This window comes from Pseudophryne corroboree, chromosome 4, assembly GCF_028390025.1.
Source record: "Pseudophryne corroboree isolate aPseCor3 chromosome 4, aPseCor3.hap2, whole genome shotgun sequence".
In the NCBI taxonomy this organism is placed as follows: Eukaryota; Metazoa; Chordata; class Amphibia; order Anura; family Myobatrachidae; genus Pseudophryne; species Pseudophryne corroboree.
In genome coordinates, this window is record NC_086447.1 from 95,826,872 (window position 1) to 95,848,667 (window position 21,796).

The 21,796-nt window shown below is 46.5% G+C and overlaps 1 protein-coding gene across 7 annotated transcripts in view; it reads right to left on the reverse strand.

Annotated features, from left to right (window-relative positions):
- KLHL29 (kelch like family member 29) overlaps window positions 1-21,796 on the reverse strand; it is a 1,368,521-nt gene that overhangs the window by 369,604 nt on the left and 977,121 nt on the right. The gene's annotated exons all lie outside the window — the stretch shown is intronic.

Here is a 21,796-nt window from a genome sequence, read left to right on the forward strand (position 1 = left end):
CCAGACAGGTGACCATGCCCTGTTCCATGGACCCTGCAAGCCAAGTACAGGTGCCGTATATATGTTACTTTTATTTCTGTGGCTGTGGTAATAAAATCTATAGACAGTAGACTGGAGAAGCAGCACGTGGACTGCAGCTTTATTACTGTATACTGAAAAGTCATACAATTTGAATATGAGACGTATTCATAGATTTCTTCTTGCTCAGTAAACCATATTATTGGCAGATCTGAAAATACTATGCTCCTACTGAGCAGAACAGGCTATTGGGAAATGCTGTGTACATGACGGCGTACGGTCAATAATTCACCCTCTGAGTATTCGGAGCAGGACCCTGCAGCTACTGAATCTGCACTTACAGACAGAGGGGCAGATTTATTAAGCTCGGTGAAGTGATAAAGTGGAAGGTGATAAAGCACCAGCCAATCAGCTCCTAACTGTCATTTTTCAAACCCAGCCTGTGACATGGAAGTTAAAATCTGATTGGCTGGTCCTTTATCACCTGTCACTCTATCACTTCATCGAGCTTAATAAATCTGCCCCAGAATGAGTCACCTTCTGCGGGCTCATTAGTGCAGTATGTAGGCTCCCTGTTCAGCTGCTCCACAAACAAAGATCTCTACAGACAACCTCGTTAACGTCATGACCAGGTGTGGGGAGAGTTCCAAACTACATCCTATGGACAATACGACCCACTATGAGAGGTTCAGTGGTTAAATGTAATCAAACTGATTTAGGTCCAAATATTATATTATACTGTTATAATAATCTGACCAATAGGTGAGTTTATGAATAATATCCCATTATATACATGCCAAGTAAGCTGTATGTGCTGTAGGTACTATACCACTAATTTATACTGAATACAAATGTATTATATGGCTGCATTTAGACATTGGCCCCTTTGATTTATGGAATCATTACATGGTATTAAAGTGATAGTAAAGTGTTCCATTCATCAAGGGACCCCATGCCACCGACCCTGTGCACAGAGCTCTGTACTGCTGCCAGAATAACTGTATTATCTCCTTGTCTATACCGCATCAGCATATCTTTATGGCTCCACCATACAGCACCAGACAGCTGTGCTCAGAAATATTATTGTCACTTATGGATGGCCACCAAATGGTTCACCATTATTGTTCTCCATTGATAGTACCATCGGTACTTTCCATCAATGGCAGGAAACCATTGTCTGTTTGCAACATTGATTGGCATGATTAGTGAGAACATGTGACATTGGCAGGCCAATCAGAGAAGGAGGGTAGTGCTAAGCAACATACAACAGAAGGGTGGTTGGTAGAAAAACATCAGACATCGATGGCAAAGCCATTGACCATCAGTAGCAAACTATCAATTGTTGCTAACCATAAATGTTCGATAGCCAACACTATTGTTACAACCCCCCTTTCTGGCTATCCAGCTGAACCTGAGCTCCCAGTGCTGGTGGATGGACAGGGGCTGTGACATGATGTGAGGAGGGGAATGGAGGCAGCAGGAAGCCACAGACTGAGAGTTATTTAGTGGAAGAAGCAGGGTCCCCATCAGCACAGAGTATGCAAGGAGACTTGTAATGTGTTAGGGAAGACACAGCTGCATGTGACAGAGGCAGTAACATGAGGTGAGGAGGAGAATGGAGGCAGCAGGAAGCCACACACTGAGAGTTATATAGTGGGAGGAGCAGGGTCCCTCAGCAGCACAGAGTATATCAGGAGATGAGTTATGTGTCAGTGAGGACAGGGCTGCATGTGACAGGGGCAGTGACATGATATGAGGAGGATGGAGGCAGCAGGAAGCCACAGACTGAAAGATAAATAGTGGAAGGAGCAGGATCCCTTATCAGCACAGAGTATATCAGGAGATGAGTTATGTGTTAGGGAGGACAGGCGGAGTAACATGATGTGAGGGGAGTGGAGGCTGCAGGAGACCGTGGACAGCGAATGACTGTATACAGAGGAAGCAGCAAGTACTCATGTGAGGTTCCCGTCACACTGATGACAGATTACTGTTGCATGATAAACACCTCTCTATCTGTAAAAAATACATACATCCAGCGTATTGATTGAAGTGCTAGCAGTGCATTGAACTGCGCACCTTTAAAATGAATATGGAATGAGTACTTCACTATACAACGGTTCCTCTCATCACTCACAGACAATGGGTTCTTCCAGCGAGCGGTAATAACCGTACAGGAAAGCTGCAGTATCAATAAAATAAAAAGGATAAAAAAATATTACTGAATTGCTATCATTCCAGCTTGGAAAGTATGATCGACATTAAAAAGTCTTCCGAGTACTTTAGCTGGAATATCTTGTTTAAAGAATAATTTTACTTGTGGAACAAAGGCCGTTTTGTGCATTTTCAATTCTGATATTTTATGTTTGGAATTTATTTTTACACTTAGGATTGTACAGCGGGAAGATTTGTTTATTGTGGACCTGTGAGTGATCTAGCTGGATGGGATCCAGCTTATATAGTGGTACAGAGGAGCATTAGACACTGTCCTGATGTACCATAGGCAGGGAGGTCGAGAACTACTGGGGGCCTGGGTAAATCTTGTCGTCGTTGCATCCCGCGCTTCCTCTCCACTTCCTGTGCAATGCTCATGGAATCATGTTATCTTGGCCCCAAGAGGAAAAAATGTTCTTCTCACAGAGGGAAAAAATAAAATATAGACAAGTACTGTATGAGTTTTGAAAGGGGACACATGATGGAGCTGTGTCTCTTTCAAACCATGCTCTGACCAACAGGCAGCGGAGACATACAGTAAGAGACAAAGTAGGTCACTGTATCCATTAGTCAAAGCCATGTTAAAGCTTCAGACCATTAGCGGAACGGAAATGACAGGAATCAAGTGATCGACCTGTCCTGGTCCTATTCAGGAGCATTATTGCATTTTAGCAACACAGAGTACACATGTAGCCATAGCAGCCTCTCCCCAATTTTTGGAGCAAATTTTCGGCACTCTCCGCAAATCCTTGCAGAGGGTACTAGTAGGCCTCGAGCTAGCCCTGTTTAGATGCTCGTATTGGCTAGACTTGCTATCATCTATTAGACATCTAAGCCCCAGCGGGCACTGAGGTACCATGGTCTTAATCCAGCTCCGGAACTACCCCCTAATCTAGATGGTTTGGCTGTTTTGGTCTACTCCCTCCCACTTCGAATTTACATACACCTGGAGACATGGGTTGGGCTGAAATAATCTGTACTGCTGATAATAATCTAACACAGAGGTTCTCAAACACGGTCCTCAAGGCCCCCCAATGGTCCAGCTTTTAGGTATATCCATGGCTCAACACAGATGGTTAAATCAATCTGACTGAGATGCTACTTAAGGGGTCTATTTACTAAGCATTGGATGGAGATAAAGTTGACGGAAATAAAGTACCAGCCAATCAGCTCCTAACTGCCATGTCACAGGCTGTGTTTGAAAAATGACAGTTAGGAGCTGTTTGGTTGGGACTTTATCTCCGTCCACTTTATCTCCGTCCAAGGCTTAGTAAACAGACCCCTGTGTCACCTGTGGCCAAGCATGGATAAATGTAAAACCTGGACCGTTGGGGTGCCTTGAGGACCGGGCTTGGGAACCTCTCCTCTAATGCATTGATTGGCTATAGTTCATCCCACCTCAACCCAACTCATGTTACCCTCCACCATTGCCACTCCCTGTTGTATAGGGTTAAATACAATTGGTCCTCTAACCATAGACCGATGCACAAAAAGGAGAGTACACTGGGTGGTCACAGCGACTCCATTAAAATGACATTGCTGAACTGTGTATTACAAGCACACATTAATCATCTCTATTCGATTGCTCAGATTACAGAGATTGTCAAAGAATTGATTGGGCCAGAATGCTAAATAATGAAAAAGTGGATTTAACAGCTGCTGCGGGAAGCGGCTACTTTCTTACACTATGTTCCTCTGCAATTCAAGGCAAGAGATTAAACAGCCATTCTAGCAGGGGACTGGTGCAGTATCCACCCCAGATCTGCCAATTGTACACTGTACTTTTAAAGCCAAAACAATATTTGAATGAGAGACGCGTTGGCTTAATACAGTGTACGAGCGCAGCAGAGCCAACCATTAAATTTGTCACAGCTTGAATTTATTACAGGCTATAATACTTTCCAAGGCCTTATGAGAAAATAATACCTACGTTAAAGTTAAGCAGGTAATATAAGAATCCATATAAACAAGATTCCCAATCCACCAAGGGGAAATTCGGCAAACTCGTCGGCGACAATTAATCAGAACAATGTTTTGAAAACTCTGCCACTTGCAATCAAAATACAGTCTCCCTGGTTCCCGTGCTTGTCCTGCGCCCAATTTTATTTGCATTAAAGAAATATATTCTGAGCGGCACTGGATAGGTAATGACAACATTTTGTTCCTGGCACTCTCCCCTCAGCAGGAATAAAATGCAGAATGTTGTTTATCCTCTGCTAAGTGAATGTGTTGGTAATTCATCACAATTGTTAAGCTCACTGGGGAAATAATTAGTGAAAAGAGAATTGCATGCAAGCCTGAGACGGACGGAGAAGAGTAAAAACAAAATGATAATATTCTGCCATGGACCAGGCATCTTGCAGACAGAACTGTGCGGATAGCTGTCACATTTAAACTAACCATGAAGGCTGAAAGCAAACGGGTCCCCTATGGAACATCCTTCAAGGGCAAATGTCACTAAAGGTCATTGAGTGTCACAGCAAGGAAAAAAAAACACTGCAAATGTAGTGATCACAAAAATGTCTATTTACACATTGTATCTGAGCTTCTCTTCCAATCAACTCGGCTTGCTTCTTTTTGCTAAGGAAATTAAAGAGTTAAGGGCCCTACACATTGACCGATCCGCCGCCAAGCTGCCCGACGGCGTATACGGCCGACGGGCGACCCGGCGGGGAGGGGCAGTGACGGGGGGAGTGAAGTTTCTTCACTCCCCCCGTCACCCGGCTCCAAAGAAGTGCAGGCAAATATGGACGAGAACGTCCATATTGGCCTGCATGCACAGCCGACGGGGCACCAGCGATGAACGAGCACGGGGCCGCACATCGTACATCGCTGGTGCCTCCACACTCAAAGATATGAACGGTATCTCGTTCATTAATGAACGAGATCGTTCATATCTTTAGAGTGATATCGCCAGTGTGTAGGGCCTATAACTCTTGCTGAAGGGACAATTTTACTATTCCATTCATTATAAATGTGAAATGCATAATGCAGCATAGCTACACTTCCCCTTGTTCTGCCAGGTGTAGGGTTTATAAATAGCGCTCCCCGCATACCTGTGAGCTGTCCTGATTTTGGCGATACAGACCCAATTCACGGATTTCAAAAAGGTGGATCTTACATGAAAGCAGGTGGAATTCTGTGCAAATTAGGTCGAGTCTTGAGCATGTTGGAGACAAGGCTTATCCTGTCCTGATTTTGTGTGTCTAAATCAAGTGGTGCACTTAGGGAGGGGTTTCTGTGATCCAAAAAACCTCACAAACCCTGACAGAACAAAACATATATTTTTTTTTTAAGATGAAAACAACTTTGTCTCCATCTCAACACTGGCCATGATAGGAGCTACGTCACATGCTCAGCAACCCCTCAGACAGAGAGCTCTGATTCGGGATGGCCAGCGGTATGCTTGTCATTGATGGTTTCCATTGTTTTTAAACAACCACTCTGTTTTTTTTTTATTATTATGCTGTGACTACAGGCACGGCACCTTGACTTCTCAAAAAAGCCTTTTATAAGCAAATCCCCCTGTTATCATTCCACATTCTTGTTGCTTGTGGTCTTCATTTGAGTGAGCTGAACTACTGTAATGCAGTAAATTCACGTACATCAGAGATATAGGTAAGGTGGGAGGGTGTACCAATCAGAGAGGTACTAAATCTGCCTAGCATCAGCTAAGACTCCATAAACTCCTCCCCTAGCAATACTATAGGACAGAAGAACACCACAACTTACATTCTCAATCTTAAAGGGTAAACAACTCCAACACAATTAAAGAGGCAATGGGGGTAATTCTGAGTTGATCGCAGCAGGAATTTTGTTAGCAGTTGGGCAAAACCATGTGCACTGCAAGTGGGGCAGATATAACATGTGCAGAGAGGATTAGATTTGGGTGGGTTCTATTGTTTCTGTGCAGGGTAAATACTGTACTGGCTGCTTTATTTTTACACTGCAATTTAGATTGCAAATTGAACACACCACACCCAAATCTAACTCTCTCTGCACATGTGATATCTGCTCCTCCTGCAGTGCACATGGGGGGGTCATTCCGAGTTGTTCGCTCGCTAGCAGATTTTAGCAGCATTGCACACGCTAGGCCGCCGCCCTCTGGGAGTGTATCTTAGCTTAGCAGAATAGCGAACGAAAGATTAGCAGAATTGCGAATAGAAAATTCTTAGCAGTTTCTGAGTAGCTCCAGACTTACTCACAGATTGCGATCAGCTCAGTCTGTTTCGTTCCTGGTTTGACGTCACAAACACGCCCTGCATTCGGCCAGCCACTCCCCCGTTTCTCCAGACACTCCCGCGTTTTTTCCTGGCACGCCTGCGTTTTTCCGCACACTCCCAGAAAACGGCCAGTTTCCGCCCAGAAACACCCACTTCCTGTCAATCACACTCCGATCACTTCAACGATGAAAAATCTTCGTTCGGACGTGAGTAAATCTACTAAGTTTTGTGCTAAAATACTAACCGCATGCGCACTGCGTACCATGCGCATGCGCATTTTTGCCTTAATGGCTCCGTTGCGAAAATCGGCAACGAGCGAACAACTCAGAATGACCCCCATTACACAGAGAAACACCTCATGGTTTAATCTCCGTCATGTTTATTTCAATTTAAAACCTTCAGTCCTATTGAGATGTCTCTGAGTGTCTTTGTATGTTTTAATATATTTAGTCTATCTACATAAATTCAGATGTAATAGTAATAATAAGCAGTAAAAATGTATTTTATTGAAGGATGTAAAATAAATTATATCAAAGCCTAATAACTTGGGATTGTTAATGTTAGAAAGCATTAAACATGGCTGATCAATGTTTCTAATACATAGCAATGTTTCATAGTATTAATATGATAAGCAGGATTACAAATTATTATTTTTTTCTTTATTAACACATTAATGAAAAAAAAAGAAACTGGCTTAAACCAAAAAGAGAAACAAAACAAAAAATAAAAAACGGTTTAAACCAAAGTAAACATATATATATGTATTATAAAAAAACTTTTTTTGTTTTTTTTCAACCCTGCACGCTATACTGGTTTCAGACTTAGAGCTGGGAATTTGCCGAATCTATGAGCCGGCAAATTCCCGGGTTCCAACTCTGACCCAGGTAAAGTGCAGGATCGGGGACCCAGCACGTGCAATAACCTGGAATTTTGCTTGTAGTGTGATAGGGTATTACAGATAGATGTTGCTGAACAGTTAGCAAAATACTACACTAACAAAACGGGATGCAGTCAGGATCCCGGCGCTCAAAATACCGACGCCCAGAATCCCGTCGGCAGCATGAACACTGGCGTCAAAATACAGTACTCGGGATCCCGGCATCTAAATACCGATGCCCGGAATCCTGATACTACTTTCAGCGGGACACGTGCGCGGGGAGGGGGGGGGGGGGGGGTTGGTTTAGCCGTCAAAAAGGGGTAAGGGTTTAGGGATGGGAAGGTTAGGGTTAGGTACCAGGGAGGGAGGGTTAGGCACCTTGCGGGGAGGGTTAGGTTTAGGCAGCGGGGAAGGGAGGGTTCGGGATTGGCACCAAATGGGGAGAGTTAGGGTTAATCACCACCGCAGAGGGTTAGGATTAGGCACCCACAAGGGAGGGTTAGGGTAGGGAAAAGGTGAGGATTAGAGGGCATAATAGGGGGCTGTTGAGATTCTGATGGGCGGGATGCCACTGTTGGTAGAACATACAAGAATTAATTACGAAATACCGACACTGAACACAATGCTTGCAGCGGCATCCCGATTGAGTGACTGCTGTGCCGCCGGAGTGATAAGCCGCAGGGGGGTAGGTTTATGCTGCGTGCTGCGGGTGGACGGTTAGGGCTGGGCTGCCACAAGGAGGGGGTGGGGTTAGTTAAGGCTGCGGGGGGGGGGGGTTAGGATTAGCCACTCCCGGGGATGGTTAGGTTTAGGCTGCAGGGAGGGTGGGGGGTTAAGTTTAGGCACCATCGGGCAGGGTTAGTGTTAGGCTGCGGGGGAGGGGGAAGAAGGTTAGGTTTAGTCTGCAGTAAGGGAGGGTTAGGGGGTAAGGGGTAGCATGCTTCCTGACCACTGTCGCGCTTCTAAACAGCGGACGCCCTGGTCGGTATTCTGAACGCCGGAGTCCCTCCCGCCGGCATTTCAGCCTCAACCCTTTAACAAGGAGCCAGACCTTGATAAGGTGGGAATGAACAATAAAACAGGAGAGTATTGCTCCTAAGAGCTTGCAATCTAATGGATAGAATACTAATCTACAGTAGCTAATTATAATAAAAATAATAGTCATTCTAATTGTATAAAATAAATGTTTGCACTACTGTACAGTAAGTTTCTATCAAATTCATAAAAAATACAACTTTTCACTGCTGGCAGGTTATCTCTACGAGACATTATATGGAGCATTTGTTAAAATATGGTCATATTAATGTAATTGTTGATAACCTTCAGGGTTCAGCAACACTATGGGCCTAATTCAGACCTGATCACAGGAGCAAATTTGTTAGCAGTTGGGCAAAACCATGTGCCCTGCAGGGGGGGCAGATGTAACATGTGCAGAGAGAGTTAGATTTGGGTGGGGTGTATTTAAACTGAAATCTAAATTGCAGTGTAAAAATAAAGCAGCCAGTATTTACCCTGCACAGAAACAATATAACCCACCCAAATCTAACTCTCTCTGCACATGTTACACCTGCCACACCTGCGGTGCACATGGGCCCTCATTCCGAGTTGTTCGCTCGCTAGCTGCTTTTAGCAGCATTGCACACGCTAAGCCGCCACCCTCTGGAAGTGTATCTTAGTTTAGCAGAATTGCGAACGAAAGATTAGCAGAATTGCGAATAGAAATTTCTTAGCAGTTTCTGAGTAGCTCCAGACTTACTCCTACACTGCGATCAGTTCAGTCAGTCAGTTTCGTTCCTGGTTTGACGTCACAAACACACCCAGCGTTTGCCCAGACACTCCCCCGTTTCTTCAGACATTCCCGCGTTTTCCCCAGAAACGCCAGCGTTTTTTCGCACACGCCCAGAAAACGGCAAGTTTCCGCCCAGAAACACCCACTTCCTGTCAATCACAGTACGATCACCAGAACGATGAAAAAACCTTGTTATGCCGTGAGTAAAATACCTAATTTTTGTGTAAAATAACTAAGCGCATGCGCTCTGCGAACCTTGCGCATGCGCAGTAAGCGACTAATCGCAATACAGCAAAAATCGGCAACGAGCGAACAACTCGGAATGACCCCCATGGTTTTGGCCATTAGCTAACAAATTTGCTGCTGCGATCAGGTCTGAATTACCCCCTATATACAGTACATTGAGAATAATATAGGTAATCCAGTAGGGGGCAGTTGTAAAAACGTTTGCACCAATGAACATACGCAGATAACGACCCCGCGTAATGTGTGGGAGATATCTAACTGAATATTCACACCTCTTCTTCCTCTGTTAGCTTAATGCTAGGAAAAGGGGTTAAAAAAAATCTCAATTTATGGGACACAAAAAGAGTAGGGCAGACACGGAAGGTTTTACTCAGTAACCTGCGATACATAAGTAAATAGATGGAGGGTGGCATTTATATAAATGTTACGCAGGAAGAGAAACAAACCTTGATCTTCCCTGTGTCCTGCCCCCAGAATGTATATTTCCCAGCAATGAGTTTGATAAAAGGCCCCATACACTCGGACGTGACTAAATGTGCAGCACATTCAATCTGGAGGATCCGATCCGATGCTCACGGGAACGCACATCGGATTTGATCGGACATGAAACCCCTCCAAAATGCCTGATTTCATCCGATATATCAGATGAAATCGGGCATTATCGTCCTAGTGTATGGGACCCTTAAGTATATCTGGGATAGACAAAAAATGACAGTCACACTGAGTGAAATGATGTTTTCTCTTCTTGAAATATCTGGAGGGATTTCATTACAATCGGATTGTCAGCGTAGATGGATAACGCTCATATAACACATAATCAGAGGCCACATATAAAATCAATGAGCCTCTGGACTGGATAATGTGTTAAAGGGCAATGAGTTTGTGTCAGACAATGAAAGCCTGTAGTGCGGGGAGAGATTACACAGCCCACGTGATCACCTTCCTCTCCTGTATAATGATTTAGTATTTAATTTATAGTGAAATAACTAGGTTGCACCGCTTTGGGCTTTGCATTTAGTGGTCAATATTTGCATCCCATATAATGTCATTTTTTTCCTCTTTGGAAGAGAAGATTAATAGGGCATCCAGAAATTGCTGCCGACTTTTAATCAGAATATTTTACCGTTAATATTATTCTTTGTTAAATCACTCTATTCTTTAAGCCAAAGGGTTAGAGGCTGCATTAAAGCTGTTCATTTATACCCCAGGTGACAAAACCACTTTATATTCCAGAAGAAAACGTTTCTGTGTGGCTTTTATTTCAGTGAACATGATCAGATTTGAAATGACAGACACCAAATACATTAACGAGCTTTTATAGCTAGCATAAGCAGAGCACATGTATCGTAACCCACAGCTGCCAGTTACAGCGCACTTACTTTCGTTAGACTAACCTAAACTAGACTGCATAATAGCGTTAATGGGGGTAGTTCAGACCTGGTCGCCCGCTGTGCGTAGGTCCAAACTGCGCATGCATATGCACCGCAATGCGCAGGCGCGTCGCATGGGTACAAAGCGGATCGACGCTCAGAGATGGGTTTGTGCAATGGATCCGTTCGCACGGGGGATCGCAAGGAGATTGACAGGAAGAGGGCGTTTGTGGGTGTCAACTGACCGTTTTCGGGGTGTGTCTGGAAAAACGCAGGTGTGTCCGTGCGTTTGTAGGGAGGGTACATTACGTCAATTCCGGTCCCGGACAGGCTGATGTGATCGCAGCGGCTTAGTAAGTCCTGGTCTGCGCAGAGACAGCAGAAAATCTGTTTGTACAGCTCTGCTACACATGCGATCGCACCCTTGCACAGGTCAAATACCCTCCCCCTGTAGGCGGCAACTATCTGATCGCAGCAGTGCAAAAATAGCTTGCTAGCGATCAGGTCTGAATTAGGCCCCATGATTGGTCGCTGTGGCTTATAGCCCTGTGCATATTTGTCCTTATGTAAATAAATCATGTCTATTAACAATTACTATCTATTTCAGAGATAGTTGGTAAAAGATGTAGAAGGGGGTGTTCCCCACCTTTCTGTCACGTTTAAAAATGCGGGCTGGAACAGAGGGAAGAGGCGGGGCTGTCTTCAGTGCTGCGACACCCAGCAGTACAACGTCATTGTGCATTAAGGGTGCTTGGTTATTTTGGGGAGGAAGAAGGGAATTTTTCTGGAACACCAAACATTAGCGCACCATTGTTCTGAAACCCCAACAGTCAACATGGCATGGTTCTAGAACACATGATGTCAGCATGCCATCAAAAAATATAAATAAGTGACACACAATGGGGAAATACATTTTGCAACTTGTTACAAAAGAATAGGGGGTATCCTAACAAATTCTGAAATAAGTCATGCTTGAATTTGAATATGCTCAGGTAACCTGCTGGTGTGGCATCATTCAAGGACCCCAATAGTCAGTATGCTATTTCTCTGGAGCCCCGTGCCAGTAAGCCATTGGTCTAGTGCAGGCTTTTTCAACCAGTGTGCTGTGGCACGACCAGTTGCAAGGTGTGCCGCGGAGCCAGAGCAGCTTCCTTCACCTCCAGAGTGAACTGTTGGCCCAGGCTCTTCTTAGAGGATCAGTCGTGCTCTGGACGTGACCTGTGCCTTGAGGATGCGGCGGTGTGATATCATAGGTCAAGGCCGAAGCGTATCACCACCCAGCCAGCCCACCCACCTGCATACACATCTTCCAGTTTCCGCCTGTATACATAGCTTTCCTTGCCCACCCACATTCACACCTGCCCGACCGCCCGCTGCTCAGTATTCGCAGCACTCCACTATGAACAACCCCCACCAGGGACAGGGAGGCGGACAGTTGACCGGTAGTGGCTGATATTTGTAATTTTATTTCTCCTGTGGGGAACAATAGGATTTCAATAGGATTTATGTGGGGAGAGTAAGAATTTATGGGGGGAACAATGTGAATAATTCATGTGGGGAGCAATAGGATTTATGTGGGAAGAGTAAGGATTTATGGGGGGAACAATGTGAATAATTCATGTGGGGAGCAATAGGATTTATGTGGGGAGAAATGTGAGTGATTTATGTGTGAGCAACATGATTTATGTGGGGAGCAATGTGATTGTTTTTTCTGTGAGGGCCAATGTGTGTTTTTTGGGGGGGTTTCTGTGGGGAACTGATGGTGTGCCTTGGGAATTTTAAAATATTGTTCGGTGTGCCGCGAGTAAAAAAAGGTTGAAAATTACTGGTCTAGTGCAATAAATGTCAGGTGATTCAATTGTTTTATTTTTATTTTTTAGGTGCTGGCCACTAGATGGCACCAGATGGCAGCAATTCAATTATCGCCAGTGCTGACATTTCTGCTCACAGCCTCCTGAAATGTGCAAAGTGTTCTGTTTGGGCAGGAACTACTATAGAAGGGGGTTAGTCGCTTTTTGCAGCTAAACCCCATTTTATTGGGTGCTTAAAAAGTAATGGGAACCGGATCAGAGCAACAATTGAATTGCTCTGATGGGTGGGGTGCCCATTACTTTGGGTGCACAAAAAAACAAGTGGATCACCCCCAGTACGTCAATTGTTCTGGAACTCAAAATGTAGTTTGAGTTTGGGTTAATTAAATTTTTCCCCTGGTGGAAGTTTGACATTGCTGGTCACTACTATGAAACAAGCAGGATTCAGTATTGACTTATCCTACTGAACTGCATCTTCCTCAGTGGAGCTGCCAAGAGGAGGGGGTTTCTGGGCAATCACAACCCCTTCCCCTCCCAAGCATTTGCATAGGGTGTAGTATGGTATTCCGGCGGCCGGGCTCCTGGCGACCAGCATACCGGCGCCGGGAGCCCGACCGCCGGCATACCGACAGTGTGGCGAGCGCAAAGGAGCCCCTTGCGGGCTCGCTGCGCTCTCCACGCTGCGTGCACGGTATTCTCCCTCCAGGGGGGTCGTGGACCCCCACGAGGGAGAATAGCTGTCGGTATGCCGGGTGTTGGGATCCCGGCGCCGGTATACTGTGCGCCGGGATCCCGACATTCAGCATACTGAAGACCACCCTTTGCATATGCCAGTGTTCTATTATTCTGGAACCCTAAGTGGCAATGTGGCATTGTTCTGGAACCCTACTGGTCAATATGACATTGTTCTGGGAACCCAAAAGAAATTGTTCCTAATAGAATATTTAGCAATCAGTGCACCCCAATACATCTATAGAACTCTTAGAGATTTTGGATTGACCTGGAATGCAAACTGGGTGAGAAAAATCGTGGTTCACCAATTTCGTCCAGTTGGAGCAAAGAAAAAATTAACTGGCAAAAAAATATATATAATTGTGTGAAAATGTGCTAATTTCGAGTCTGAATTTATGTGAATTCATACATACAGAATTTCTGTGGCTGTGGAGCTGTTTTTTTTCTCTTTCTGTCCAATGCCTCTGGCCCATGAAAGCCGCCATTCAGTAAATTTCCCATAAGGCTGCAGGACAGGGAATCTAAATCTATCAGAAGCATCTTTGGCTTGATCACCAAAATCATAAACTTTTATGTACATATTTACAAGAAGTCATAAATATCTTACAGACGCAAGTAAAAGAAAATAATTATTCCAAGAGTATAGCAGAAAAATAGATACTGGATCATGTTAATAACACACTCATTCACAATACATTACTTTGAACTCATAAAAATGTAGCACGTTTATTGACTTTCTAGAGTGTTCTCCTAGGCTAGGCCTATGCAGCAGTACTGTGTATAAACACACCAGACTTACACTTATTAACAAATCTCCACAACTATGACAGGCTGTCAGTAAAGATGAAGCCTCTTCTTTCATTAACTGACACTGGTGCCTGGAAGGTAACCCTTTACATTTAAGAAGTAACAAAGGGGATTATTTAAACATCACAGCGAGCTACTGGGCAAAGATGCCACTAGGTGTTTGTTAGCCTCGTTGTGCGCTGAAATTGCTGGAAAAATGATTACTCACTCAATACATAAAGAAATATTTATTTTAATTGACAGCTGTTCATATATTGTAGCGCCAACATTCTGCTGTACTTTGTAAGAAGATTTTTTTTTTCAGCAGCCAAAGTAGAATGTGATAAATATAGAGCCATAGATGTGTGTGTGTGTGTGTGTGTGTGTGTGTGTGTGTGTGTGTGTGTGTGTGTGTGTGTGTGTCTCTCTGTAGGTCAATAATGAGATTTATCATGTCAACAGGTGAAATGAAGACTGCGGCCAGGAGGGTTAGGAAGTGGTGGGAGGGTTGGGGTTAGGCTGCAAGGAGGGAGTTAAGGGTAGGCTGTGGCCGGGAGGGTTAGGGTTAGGTTGTGGGGGAAGGTTAGGGTCAGGCTGTGGTGCATACTTGCCTACTCTCCTGAAAGCTGCGGGAGGCTCCTGTTTTTTTGGGTAGCCACTGCACCCCCGAAAGAGTAGGCAGATCTCCTGCATCCTGCTCGCACCCTAGTGATGCGGGCAGGATGAAGAGATACACTCACGTATTCGCGAGTCCGTGGGGTGGGGAAGGGGTTAAAATGACGCAAATTGCGTCATTTTAGCCCCACCCCTTCCCGCGAATCGCTGCATTTTCCAGAGGTGGATGGGGCATAATGATGTTACAGCCTGGCCCCGCCCTCCAAAGTCTCCTGCAGCGTCTCCTCTCCGGGCTTCTCCCGGAGAGGAGATATTTAAAGTAGGCAAGTATGCTGTGGGGGGAGTGTTAGAGGTAGGCTGTGGGGAGAGTGTCAGAGGTAGGCTGTGGGGGGAGTGGTCAAGCTGTGGGGGTAGTGTTAGAGGTAGGCTGTGGTGGGAGGGATTAGGCTGTGGGGGGAGTGTTAGAGGTAGACTGTGGGGGGAGGGGGCCAAGCTGTGGGGGTAGTGTTAGAGGTAGGCTGTGGGGGGGAGGGGTTAGGCGGTGGGGGTAGTGTTAGAGGTAGGCTGTGGGGGGAGGGATTAGGCTGTGGGGGAAGTGTTAGAGGTAGACTGTGGGGGGAGGGGTCAGACTGTGGGATTAGTGTTAGAGGTAGGCTGTAGGGTGAGGGGTTAGGCTGTGGGGGTAGTGTTAGAGGTAGGCTGTGGGGGGAGGGATTAGGCTGTGGGGAGAGTGTTAGAGGTAGGCTGTGGGGGGAGTGGTCAAGCTGTGGGGGTAGTGTTAGAGGTAGGCTGTGGGGGGAGGGATTAGGCTGTGGGGGGAGTGTTAGAGGTAGACTGTGGGGGGAGGGGTCAAGCTGTTGGGGTAGTGTTAGAGGTAGGCTGCGGGGGGAGGGATTGGGCTGTGGGGGTAGTGTTAGAGGTAGGCTGTGGGGGGAGGGATTAGGCTGGGGGGGAAGTGTTAGAGGTAGACTGTGGGGGAGGGGTCAGGCTGTGGGGGTAGTGTTAGAGGTAGGCTGTAGGGTGAGGGTTTAGGCTGTGGGGGTAGTGTTAGAGGTAGGCTGTGGGGGGGAGGGGTTAGGCTGTGGGGATAGTGTTAGATGTAGGCTGTGGGGAGAGGGATTAGGCTGTGGGGGAAGTGTTAGAGGTAGACCGTGGGGGGAGTGGTCAGGCTGTGGGGGTAGTGTTAGAGGTAGGCTGTAGGGTGAGGGGTTAGGCTGTGGGGGGAGTGTTAGAGGTAGGCTGTGGGTGGAGGGGTTAGACTGTAGGGGGAGGGTTAGGCTACCGAGGGATGGTAAGGGTTATGCTACGAGGGAAGGTGTCACAACTGAGGGCCTGAGCTGACGGGAGGCAGCCTCAGTTGTAGGGGCTGAGATGTACCGGAACCTGGGAGGTTGTATCAGACCCCTGGACATGTAAGTAACATAATAACTGCCCGAAGGCGTGACCACGACAACTTAGATAAAAGTCAATGATGTTTATTATGACAACTCCGCATCACAGCAGCAATAAAGGAAAACGTAAAAGTCAGCAAAGAATAAATACAGTTCCTGAGTACTACAGCATGGCAGGAGCCACAGGGCACTGGTAGTGTGAGATAGTTCTTATGATCTTCTAGATGGAAAGTCCTTACCAGGCCCGGCTGTAGCAATGGAGATAACCCAGGATTGTACCAGCTGGTGTTCCAGGAAGAGCTGGGTTGCTGAAGGTAAAACAGCTGCTGTGGATACTGGCTGGAACCAGACTGTTGTTAGCACGGAGTGGATACTGGCTGGAACCAGTTAAATAATAAATGAACTTTGGGAGCGATGAAATGTGAACTGAAATGTAGAACTTGAGAGCGGAGAAATAATAATTCCGGTGGAGAGTGGTAAAGTGTAGAAAGGACACCGGCCCTTTAAGGGAAGCTGTATTCTGCTGGAAGCTGAGGCTGGAAGCAGGTAGTGTTGTAGCTGGAAACAGATGAATCCACAATGGATTGGAGAGTCAGGCTACACCGCAGGTGGAATGCTGGTGCGGGTCTCTATGGTGGAAGTCTTGAGACAGGAGCTGGAACCTGGAAGACAATCATAGAAGAGAGACAAACAGGAACTAGGTTTGACAACCAAAGCACTGACGTCTTCCTTGCTCAGGCACAGCTTACTTATACCTGCAGCAAGGAAGGGGTTGGCTAGGCAATTATGCAACTCAACAATACAAACAGCAGATTGGTGGAAATGATCAGATGACAGAATCCAAGATGGCTGCGCCCATGCAGACACTTGGAGGGAAGTTTGGTTTGTAATCCATGTGGTCTGGGAAACAGTAATGGCGGCGCCGGCCACCGGAGACAGGAGACGCCAGGCTGATAGATGCACATTTAACCACGCGGGCACAGCGGAGGCCGCGGCTGATGAAAACACCACTCTGACACTCTGCATGTGGAAACTCAGGAACAGCGGAATCTGGTCCTGGAACGCTGAGCCCGCCTTAGGAGGCATCTGAAGGGTAAGTAATGGCGTCCAGATACCCGGATCGTGACAGCACCCCCCCCTTTAGGAGTGGCCCCAGGACACTTCTTAGGCTTTAAAGGAAACTTTGCGTGGAAATTTCGGACCAAGGCAGGAGCATGGACGTCAGAGGCATTGGTCCAAGAGCGTTCTTCAGGACCATAGCCCTTCCAGTCAATGAGATACTGAAGTTGACCGTAACGGTGACGTGAGTCCAGGATCTTGGCCACTTCATACTCAACGCCTCGTTGAGTTTGGACTTTCGGAGTTGGTGGAAGTGAGGAATGAAACCGATTCAAGATTAGCGGTTTCAACAGGGAAACATGGAATGTCCTGGGTATTTTTAAGAAGGGAGGTAACTGGAGTCTGTAAGCAACAGGATTGATGACTTGATCAATTTTAAAAGGACCGATGTAGCGAGGTGCAAACTTCATACTGGGAACTCTTAACCTCAAATTCTTCGTGGATAACCATACCCGATCACCCACCTTGAGAGCAGGAACTGCTCGACGCTTCTTATCCGCAAACTTCTTGTACCTGAACGATGCCTTGAGCAGAGCTGATCGTACGCTCTTCCAGATATTGGCAAACTGATGCAAGGTGATATCCACTGCGGGAACAGAAGTTGCTGGAAGCGGTTGGAACTCAGGGACTTTAGGGTGGAATCCAAAGTTGGTGAAGAATGGTGTTGAAGAAGATGAAGAATGATACTGGTTGTTATGACAGAACTCGGCCCAGGGAAGTAATTGAACCCAGTCATCTTGAGAGGAGGACACATAGATGCGGAGGAAGGCCTCCAAGTCCTGATTCACCCTCTCAGTTTGACCATTGGTCTGAGGATGGTAAGCCGTGGAAAACTTTAACTTGACTTGGAGGACTTGACATAAACTTCGCCAGAATTTGGCTGTGAATTGAACTCCTCGATCTGAGATAATTTCTTCAGGAAGACCGTGGAGTCGGAAGATCTCTTGTATGAATACTTGAGCCAACTTGGAAGCTGACGGAAGACCGGTGAGAGGAATGAAGTGTGCCATCTTGGTGAACCGGTCAACTACCACCCAGATGGTATTGAACTTGTTGCACATGGGCAAATCTGTAATAAAATCCATCGACAAATGGGTCCATGGTCGACGGGGAACAGATAGTGGAACCAGTTGCCCCGCAGGCGACTGGCGGGATACTTTATGTTGAGCACACTTTGGGCAAGATGCAATAAACTCCAAAACGTCCTTTTTCAGAGTTGGCCACCAATAGGACCTAGAGATAAACTCCAGGGTTTTTTGGATACCTGTATGTCCGGCAAAACGGGAAGCATGGGCCCAATGCATGAGCTTCTTCCTTAGTGTCGGCTTCACAAAACTTTTCCCTGATGGGGGCGTAGAGTCCATCCCTACCGTGGAGAATGCCAACGGATTTATAATAGGATGCTTGTCTGAAGACTCTGACTCATTTTCTTGCTCCCATGAGCGGGAAAGGGCATCGGCCTTGCGATTCTGAGAGCCCGGACAGAACTGGAGTTTAAAGTCGAACCTGGAAAAGAAAAGTGCCCATCTGGCCTGACGAGGGTTGAGACATTGTGCGCCTTTTAGATATAGAAGGTTCTTGTGGTCTGTAAGGATGGTGATTGAATGAGAAGCTCCCTCCAACAGATATCTCCACTCCTCTAGAGCGAGCTTGATGGCTAGCAACTCCTGGTCGCCAATGGCATAGTTGCGCTCCGCTGGGGAGAACTTCCGTGAGAAGAAACTGCAAGGATGTAAATGACCATCTTTAGCCCTCTGAGATAACACCGCTCCTACTCCAACGGAGGAGGCATCCACCTCTAAGATGAAAGGAGAGTCGACGTCAGGCTGTTTCAGGACAGGTGCAGAGATGAACCTCTGTTTTAAAAGATGAAAAGCTTGCATGGCTTCTTCAGACCACTTGGACGGGTTAGCACCCTTCTTGGTGAAAGCAGTAATAGGCGCCACAATGGTGGAAAAGTCTCGTATAAACTTTCGGTAATAATTGGCGAACCCTAAGAACCTCTGGACCCCTTTGAGGGTTAAGGGTACTGGCCAATTCTGGATTGCTTGTAGTTTCTCAGGATCCATCTCTAGTCCGGAACCGGACACAATGTACCCTAGAAACGGAATGGACTTGACTTCAAAGACGCATTTCTCTAATTTGCAGTAGAGATGATTGACACGGAGACGGGACAGAACCTCCTTTACCCAGAAACGATGTTCCTCTAAATTGTTGGCAAAAATGAGGATATCATCTAGATAGACCACGACATGACGGTATAGAATGTCTCTGAAGATCTCATTGACGAAATGCTGGAAGACAGCTGGAGCATTGCTCAATCCGAAGGGCATGACGAGGTACTCATAATGTCCGTCACGGGTGTTAAATGCGGTCTTCCACTCGTCACCCTCACGGATCCGGATGAGATTGTATGCACCTCTCAGGTCCAGCTTTGTAAAGATGGTAGCTCCGCTAACTCTGTCAAAGAGCTCAGTAATCAGGGGTAAAGGATAGCGGTTCTTGATGGTAATGTCGTTCAAACCTCTGTAGTCGATGCACGGCCGCAGACCACCATCTTTCTTCTTTACAAAAAAGAAGCCTGCGCCGGCTGGAGAAGAAGAAGGTCGAATGAACCCCTTTGCTAGGTTCTCTTTTATGTATTCCTCCATAGAATGCGTCTCGGGGAGAGACAACGGATAAGTTCGGCCTCGAGGTGGAACCTTCCCTGGAACGAGATCAATCGGGCAGTCCCATTCTCTATGAGGGGGAAGGATATCAGCAGAAGCTTTACTGAACACATCCGTGAAATCTTGATATGGAGGAGGTGGAACATCAGACGACCTGGGGGAAGAGGAACAGACAGGCAACACTTTAAACAAACATGTCTTAGTACAGGAGGAACCCCATGCCAGGATTTGCGTAGTCGTCCAATCAATTGTAGGATTGTGAAGACGGAGCCATGGAAGGCCCAGGACCACAGGATGTGTGGCTCTTGGAATCACTAAAAGTGAAATAAGTTCGGAATGAAGAACTCCCACTCTCAGACGAACTGGTAGAGTCCTTAGAGAAATAACTGTATCAAAAATTTTACTGCCATCCACAGCAGTTAAGGAAAAGGACGAAGGAAGTCTCTCGGTGGGTAGGGACCACCGTTTAACATAGGCTTCGGTAATAAAGTTCCCAGCTGCTCCGGAATCCAGGAGGGCAATGACGTTCTGATAACGTTGAGCAACTTGAAGCGAGACTGGGAGGTTACAATCTTGAGGAGATGGAGAGGAGATCATTACTCCTAGCCGGCCCTCTCCTTGGCGAGCTAGGATTTGGAGTTTCCCGGACGTTTGGGACAGGCATTAATGGTGTGAGACGGAGCTGCACAGTACAAACAGAGAAACTCGGAGAGACGTCTTCGGCGCTCAGCAGGAGTTAAACGGGAACGGCCAATTTGCATGGGTTCATCTTTAGTTGGTGACAGTTGGCGAGGAGGAGGAGCAGAAGATTTTGGAGCAGATGATCTTCCACGCTCAGTTGCTCTCTCTCTGAAACGTAAGTCAACTTTCGTACAAAGTGAGATTAACTCATCTAACTTGGAGGGTAAGTCTCTGGTAGCTAACTCATCTTTAATACGCTCGGATAAACCATGCCAGAATGCAGCATACAGGGCCTCGTCGTTCCATGCCAGTTCGGATGCCAGGATCTGGAACTGTATAAGATATTGTCCTACAGTACGTGATCCCTGGCGTAAACGGAGAATCTCAGACGAAGCTGAAGTTACCCGGCCTGGCTCGTCGAAGATGCGCCTGAATGTTGACACGAATGCAGTGTAAGAAGATAGCAGGGTGTCGGACCTCTCCCATAACGGTGATGCCCAATCGAGGGCTGAGCCACTGAGAAGAGAAATAATGTAGGCAATTTTTGTACGGTCACTGGGGAAATTGCCAGGTTGTAGCTCAAACTGAATCTCACACTGGTTGAGAAATCCCCTGCAGAATCTTGGAGATCCGTCAAATTTTGCTGGCGTTGGAAGATGAAGACGTGGAGCAGGAATGGGTAAGGTGGGTGGGGTTATAGCTGGAGTCACTGTGGTTGACGCACCAGACGCGCCTGATCCACGGAGAGTGGTCTGAATCCCATCCAGCCGAGTAGAGAGATCCTGGAGACAGCGGATGATGTGGCCCTGTGCAGCCTCCTGATGTTCTAGTCGGGCTGCCAGTTCTTGCATCGGCCTGGCCGCTTGATCCTGGTCTCCGGCTGGATTCATTAGGTCAGTGCTTACTGTCACAACTGAGGGCCTGAGCTGACGGGAGGCAGCCTCAGTTGTAGGGGCTGAGATGTACCGGAACCTGGGAGGTTGTATCAGACCCCTGGACATGTAAGTAACATAATAACTGCCCGAAGGCGTGACCACGACAACTTAGATAAAAGTCAATGATGTTTATTATGACAACTCCGCATCACAGCAGCAATAAAGGAAAACGTAAAAGTCAGCAAAGAATAAATACAGTTCCTGAGTACTACAGCATGGCAGGAGCCACAGGGCACTGGTAGTGTGAGATAGTTCTTATGATCTTCTAGATGGAAAGTCCTTACCAGGCCCGGCTGTAGCAATGGAGATAACCCAGGATTGTA